Source organism: Candoia aspera, chromosome 5, assembly GCF_035149785.1.
Source record: "Candoia aspera isolate rCanAsp1 chromosome 5, rCanAsp1.hap2, whole genome shotgun sequence".
NCBI classification, from domain to species: Eukaryota; Metazoa; Chordata; class Lepidosauria; order Squamata; family Boidae; genus Candoia; species Candoia aspera.
Window position 1 is genome coordinate 88870005 of NC_086157.1, and position 8201 is coordinate 88878205.

Here is an 8201-nt window from a genome sequence, read left to right on the forward strand (position 1 = left end):
AATTGGTATATTATTTTTCCATCTGTTTTTTATGCCATTTGATTTTTAAAACACACATGCCTAAAACATAAACATAATCACATTACTCTCTACAGGTAATTTAAAGTGATATAATGCAACAGCATTCATAACAGCATATGTATATATACTTCAAATTGGACACAGCATAAATAAACTTTGTTCTTGTGTACCAGAGACAGACAGACAGATAGATATCAAAATAATCATGGAGATATATAAGATATCTTATCAAGGAGACTTCTATTGCACAAATCTTTTAAAGATAAGCATTTCTACTATTCCCAGCAGATACTAAAGGATGCCAGTCTCTTTCAAGTTTAGTGCCATTCTAGTCTGCTAAGTCCCAATTGTTACTGTACTAAAATGAATCAATGATCCATATATAGTTTAGTAGCAGCCAGCTTTTAAAGTCATTATGGAAATACTTGATTTTTTTTCAATATACAGAAACGTCTATGAGCAGATATACTTGAGTACAAATCTGTGTACCCTTATACACACCTATATTGCTGTTTCAGTAAAATAAAATCCAAACAAAGTATCAACTTCAGTTGATATAAATTTCTAAATCCTTATGCAAGTGTTCAGCCTTCTCAGGAGACAATGTGAATATGGAAAACTTATCCTTTCTTATATGAATATTGAGTTATTGAGTTTTATATATTGAGCCTTATGTGTGTGTGTGTATATATATAAAATATTCATAGCATATACAATATATACAGTATATAGAGAGAAAGAAAGAGGAGAGGTGGGGAGGACTTAAATATTAGCAATGTGGGTGATACTGTTCTTCCTGCTTCACAGTAGTGTTTCATCTTGCTTGTATACAACATGATAGCCAAATGACCAATGCAAGATACCTTCCTGCTTCATTCTGTTTAGAGGCCTTTTCTGCATGCAGGAAGAGTTCATTATTTTAATCTTAAGTCTTGTTATGACATCATCTGGCCCACCATGGTAGGTGGTAGTGGTACTGGTCATGAGACTGACTGAGCTCCAGAGCAAATTAAATCCCACCCCCACCCCCAGATTGTTTTTACTTTGCTACTTTGTATGGTGTTGCAATTCCCTGGTTGCTATTAGAAGTTGTAAGATTATTATTATTATTGTAGAAATCAGAGGAAATAGTGTCCTTGGGGATAAAACAGTGTTATTTAAGGAGGTAAGGGATCAGAGGCAAAGAGAATGTTTATTTCAGATAGAATGGTAATATGAATTTAAACCTAAAGTAGGTGGGGAAGAGAAATTCTGGGAAAGAGATTTTAAACCAAGAAATGAAAGTTAAGGAACTGAGTGAAGAAAGATGAGAAGAAGGTATATAAGTAGAGAGCCAGGTTAGGTAAGAGCAGTGAGAAAGGAAAATAGTGCCAAGGCAACTAACCATCAGAACAATGAAGTAGCTTAGAGCAATGAGTTTGAAATGCAAAGGAGAATTAAGGTAAGAAGCTGGGAGATCTTTCTCTTTTGTTCAATTGTTCTTTCTTTCTCTGTAACAGGAGATGGGAAAGGATGATTAAGGAGTAAGCCATACAGAGAAGGGAGAAAGCAGAGTTTTTTCCTCCTTGCAGCAATATGCTCAGCAAACCTTTTGAGCACAAGTAAACCATTTTAACTGGCAAAATTTAGGCAATGGAAGAGGATATATACCTGCAGAACAGCCAGCAGGGGAAGCATGAAACAGATCCACTGGGTATCTGGCTAGAGTGGCCCAGAGGAGCAACAGAGAACAAAGGAATGGTTTGGATCAGACAACCCTTGAAAGATGAAGCAGGAACTCAGACAATAAAAGCAGATGAGCAGGAGGGGAACAGCCTGTTTAACATACATTGTTATTTTAGAGACTGTCCCCCAGGGAGAGACCAACTTTTGAAAAATCTCTGAGTGGGGCAAAGGCTATCCTGAAATGTTATGTGTGCGTGCACAGGAGAGAAACAAGTTCTTGTTCTCAGGAGATGCCTCACTGAAGGTAAAGGGGATTCACTTCACAGAGTTTTTTTGTTGTTGTTTATTTGTTCAGTCGCAAAGTAATTCTTACATCTGATGAAAGAATTTAAAGGGCACTACATTGGGTTTTGTTTGTTTATTTCTCCATCTGTATGACTGTAAAACTGTTTATCTATTCACAGCCAAGAGATGGCTATTATTTTTATTGGATTTCCCAGGGAGGATTTAGAAATTATTTTTTCTGGAAGGAGAACTAGGTGGAGACATTGCTCGGCACCATATTTGTTTAAGGAGCTATGTAAAGGAACTGGGAAGAAACAGTGAGTTTCTTACAAAACCTAATCCCTTAACTCAGGAAAGTTCCAGTTTAAAAGGGGGCTACCTGTTAGCTTTCAATGTGAAAATTGAATGTACAGAAGAAAATCTATCACTAGGGAAGATCAACTGGGTCTCTCCCTTACCTTCTAATTTTGCCACTATAAGCTAAAGTCTTTGCTTGGCAATTCTTCTATATTCAGATTTCAGGGAGGGAACTTAAGAATCAGCTTTTCTTTTCTTTGAATGAACCCTAATCCTCAGAAGAGCATCATCAGCCACTTTATAACAACAAATGGTAAGGGATACAGAAATATGGGATACAAGAGGATAAGACAGTATGAGAATTAGCTTCAAGTGATATGTTATTCTGTAATACCATTTACTTTTATAATGACTTATTGTATTACCTTTTTAGACTTCTATAAATCTTCTGTTCATAATTCTTTCAAAATCTGTTGCCAACCCAAAGGCCTTTGTTAGTTTAATTTAATCCCAGTATGAACCATGAACACATTTCATGTGATTTCAGGAATGTGTTCATATAAGTTTCAGCAGCTATTTCAATTGTGACCATTAACATTAACACTAGAAAACATAAATGCTAAATTTTATATTTCCAGATAGTGTTTAGGAACTGTTATGACACAAAATATTCCTTGGTGACCTGTACAAGGGGTCGTGTTGTGGGTAAGATATGGCCATTGTAGCCATTAATCAACTAAATTGCTTCGTACTTTGTACAAGCAATTTGTAAAACAATAATTTCTGCAGTTTTGACCCCAGTTCCTATAAACTGAAAGGCTGACCATATAGATTCAGTCCAAGTCTCAGTGCTGTAGGCTATCAGAAAATGGATTAATCCTCAGTCTTTCAATGTTTTTAAAGAGAAAGTCTTCAGATTATATCTTGTGATTGTGATGGGAAAGCAACAGCTTTGGAATATTTTAAAATATTTATTCCATTATCAAATCAAACTGTTTTTTTGCCTAATGCAGTATTTTTTGCCCATGGACATAGTGCCAATAAGAGTAATAATGACAGAGATTTAGGATATGATCAAAATAAACAACTGACTGATATGTAAACAAAGTGACAAAGTCATAAGTGAAAGAAACTAGATTTCATCCATGTTCTGATGTATTGTGTTAATACAGCAAGGTAAATTAAAAAAAAAAAAAAATCCCAGTCTAGCATTGTCTGATTTTTGCTCCAAGAAAACTTTACTTTTACAATGAGACAACAAACCCTAATTTACAGCTGTTGTTTCCTGCATTAGAAGACTCTGAATTGAAATTTAGCTTTAGAATGATCAGGATTTTCTTTTGCCTGGGCAGAAAAATATGTCTCTTCCATCATCAGGAAGTGGCAGGAATCTTATCAAGACTTCTACATTAAGACGAAAAGCAAAAATGGAAGAAAGAATAAGAAAATAGTCCTATTTTCAGTTAAATAGTTTTAATAATGGTTTTGTATACAACATATTTTGAATTAAATATATATCAGCGATTGTTCCCTGAATGGCAGCCATAGAATTGAATAATACAGTTAAAATGAGCAAGTGGAATGCTGAGAAGAAATATCTTCTATTTCCATTAAACTTTCTACCATATACTACTCTATTAATATTACAGCCTCAGGAAACAATCCTGTTTACATCCAATGGGTCAAAGGTTTCCTTGATTTTCTTGGATTTAACCTCCACCACTAGAACCCCTTAATCCAACATAACTTCTCTCTTGCCTCCTTACTTTCTTTCATAGCTGAAATCTCAACCCTTGGAAGCCCCAGAGGGAAAAGCTGATGACTTCTTGTACATGGGTGGTATAACAGATCTATACTGGAAACTTGTATATAAGATGTTGAATGTTCCCCTTTTCCCATTTTTACACAGGAGGATATCTTTGTAACATACATTCTTATATGGATTCAAAACAAAGCATTTCTTTTTAAAACAGCAGTCAGTCTTGATTCAAAATGTATTTGATTGCACCTCCAGTGTGTAAAAAATCCAGGAGAAATAGAAGGGATGAAAATATTAAAAGAAACACCCTATAGAGTGAATATAAGGAAATATTTCTTCTCAAAATGTTGTGTAAACCAATAGTATCCAGAGCCACTATGCCTATCAGCTTAAATGCAGTGGCTGGATAATTTCCTAAAAAGTAGCAATATTGGAATTTAAATAATCTTAAGGGATATCAAAGTGGTTGCAAACTTCAGAGCATCAAATTTGTCCTTCCTTCTCTGCTTGAACAGCCCTAAATAACCACAAACCATATGCATGCCTTCCTTAGAAGCATGTGGTATTCATTACACAGGGGGAGGCAGATAACAAGATAGATGTGTCAAATGGGAAAAGAAAACCCTACATGTTTGTGATTTAAAAAAAATCAGAAAACAAGAGAGGAAGAAAAAGAATAGAGGAAATAAGAGGAAAATAATAGGAAAAGAGTATGCAATGTGGAAGATGACAGCTAAAACAGAAAACCAAGAAATATCAAAGAAAAAGGGTGATAAAAGAGAGAAGGCAAGAAACACAGTTACTGGATATAGTCAGTTTTTAAATGAGGAAATTTAGGTTTGGGATGAGAAAGTGTTGCAACAGATCATGTAGCAATTACCTGATACTGGGACTGGGTGACCCATTTATCTATATCAGTGTTTTTCAATCTCAGCAACTATAAGATGTGTGGACTTCAACTCCCAGAATTCTACAGCCAGCATGCTGGCTGGGGAATTCTGGGAGTTGAAGTCCACACATCTTAAAGCTGCTGAGGTTGAGAAACACTGATCTGTATCCATGCATCTCTCATAAGCTGCTTTATTCTTGATACCAGGTGGCCATTTATGTCATTTAGTTCCATTGATGTCAGACTCCACTGATATTCTAGCATTCAGGCATTTATGCAGTCTGACTATTAAAGCTGTACCTCGGTGCTACTCTTAACTTTCTTTTGGGGAAGAAAAAAATAAAATTATCAGCAGCTGGCTGGACTTTTCCCACTAATACATACATAAGACACTGATGGATGAATGTGTATATTCTAGGTCAAAAGCATTTCACATAAAGGGAAGGGAAAAAAGGCAATTTAGACAAAGAACTATTGATAATTACTAAAGTGATATTACTAAAGTGATTGGGGGTTAAAAGAACTTAAATGGGAACTAAAACCAAACTTGGAAACTGTTCCTAACTGTTGGCTGGAAGCTTACTTTTTTTTCAAGGAACTTAGTTTCATTCCTTCTCTTCCCCAGGCTTTCTGTTGCTCATCCTTGTCAAAGATCAAATAATGTTTTATGTAAGAGTGCCATAGTCAGCCTCTTTTGGGTTGAGTTTCCGTACCCTACTAGTTTTGTTCTTCTCCATCCCCACTCCCCATAGTGTAACACACTACTCCAACCTATTGGTACCTTTCATTTGGTATCATCTCATCTAGATGAGTCTGGGTTTTCAGAAATGAATACATCAGTTGGCTTTTGTATACTGTATATCTTGATGATGATGATGATGATGATATAGTTAAGCTATTTAAGTCAGCCATCCCAATATTTGAAATGATACAAAGCAGAGAGTAAAAGTCAATTTGTGTTGATGCCTTGTTTTCATGGCTATCTGCAATAGTTCCATAAGCAAATGCCTTTTTTGTTCATGCAGAACTTTCTTGTTCCCTTAATGCTGAGGACCTGCTTCATTTTTGTATCTGTATTCCAGCAGCATCCCACTGCTCTGAATGCCTACTGTGAAGTCAACTTAAATGTCCCCAAGCAGTTTACGACAGCTGTGTTCTGATTAAAGAATTATTAGTTATGATTCATCTGCCTTGTAACTGATTAATCAATTGATTAAATTCAGTTGAAATACATTTACATATCACTAAAATCTCATTAGTTCTTTTTCAATAACTAGAAAAAGTAGCCCCTCAGTATCTTTGGATCATTCACTGTTGTAGTAAACAACATCATTGTCCTAAAAAAGTAAAGAAATGTACTCTTAACTTCAGCAGTGCTGATTAAAACCTGTCACCATAAATTAATCAATTTAAGTCACCTTATATTTACATAAGCAATATACTGATGGTTATTTGAAATATGAATATTTGGTAGAGAAATATTCATCTGTTCTTAAGCAAGATTCAGTGAGTAAAGGGAAAGGAATGATTAGCTTTCTGGGAAATAAAGTGAACTAATAATAATAGTAATTTATTAAATCTATATATCACCCAACTCCCAGTGACAGTTTACAAATAGTTAAAAGCATTTAAAAACAAGGAACAAAGTAAAAACACAAAAACAACACAAAACAAAAGAACAGAGATAGCACAGAAAACATCCTTGATGGTTTGTTAAAAGTATCCTCTTAATTTGCTTCATTAAATTGATTTGTAAAATGGCAGATATTATGCAAGCGACCAACAAGTGTAAATTTGCTTTAGATATATGACTTTTAGATTGTGATTCCAAAGCTCAGTAGCTACAAGTTACATAGAATACTGAAAAGTATTATAAGAAACCCCTTTAAAACTAAACAGATGTGCCAATAGGTGAATATCCCATCCACTGTCTGTGTTAACATTACTGCCATGTTAATATCACACTGTTCTGTTTCAGTGTATTTTATTATGGAATTAGAAAAAAAAACTGTATACATTTTCATAATCATCCATCCATCCATCCATCCATTTTTTTTGGCCTCCGAGGGTCATGGGGCCATATACTTTCAGCTTCTTTTCTTGTGTGCTTTTGGGGGAATAGAGGTGAGCAAGAGGGAGGATGTTAAAATGAAAAGTAAGTGTACTATATCTTGTAGAGATTTGCTTCATTTATTTGGAATGTTGTTTCTAGGGGAAAAAAAACATTAAAAAATGTATCATCAATATTTGTATCAGGAAGTAGGGATGCTCTGATGGCTATAAATGATGCAAAGGAAGTTGCATGCAGCCATGAGTCACACAAAAATTAATATAAACCATGCCTAAATTCACTCTCATTAGAGTTTGTAAGAACATTCTTTTACATCCTTATTTTGTTGTATCTATTGATTTTGCATTATTTTCCAGCTGTCTGCAATTCTGAAGAATGAATGTTTGATTCTGTCCGGTTCTCCTAAGAAGGAAAATGAAAACAAACAATTTCTTTGGTATTTAAGATCATTACGAACATAAAGTTTATGTAAAATGGTTATCAGCATGTGTCCTGTGTAAGCAACTAATTATAAAATGCCCATCAATGAATGCTAAATTCAATTTTAGGTAAAGTTGTGGCAGAAATATTTATAACCTTATGCTATCTTATGAGTATTTTGAATCAGAAACTTCTTGTATATTGGTATATCCTAAGATTTTATATATTTTTATATTTTATATGACAGAACTAGGAGCTAGAACATTACTTACAGAAAGTCTTAATTTTGTAAAGGACATACAGAGCATTCAATATACATAACTAGCAGTCTTTCTCTAGATCACTCCTGAAATACAAAGATGCATTCTATAATTCAGTCAGTTATGTCTCAAAATCTCAACAGAACATTGTACAAACATGTGTAAGACTTTAAAAAAGGGCAACTGAAACTAAACATTTTTCTCCACATGAAAACTGTACTTTTATTTTTGAATTGGATCCATATACCATTGATTTGGGCTGAATCAAAATGCAGGTTATAACCTGTACTTTCCAGTACCTGGTTTTTCTTCTATGTTGCCCAAGGCAGCCAGTTAATAGATAGTAGTTTGGAGGGCTGAAGTTGGTAAGGTAGGAATCTAATTCTCACATCAGACAAAATAGTTTTCTAAGCAAGAGAAAAATGGTTGAAGTGTTCATGAGCTAGAAATAAGCAGATAAACAAAGGCAGAAGGAGGAGGCTGAGGCCCATGATTTAAACCTGGGTACTAATAAACATATAGGACAAGATTCTA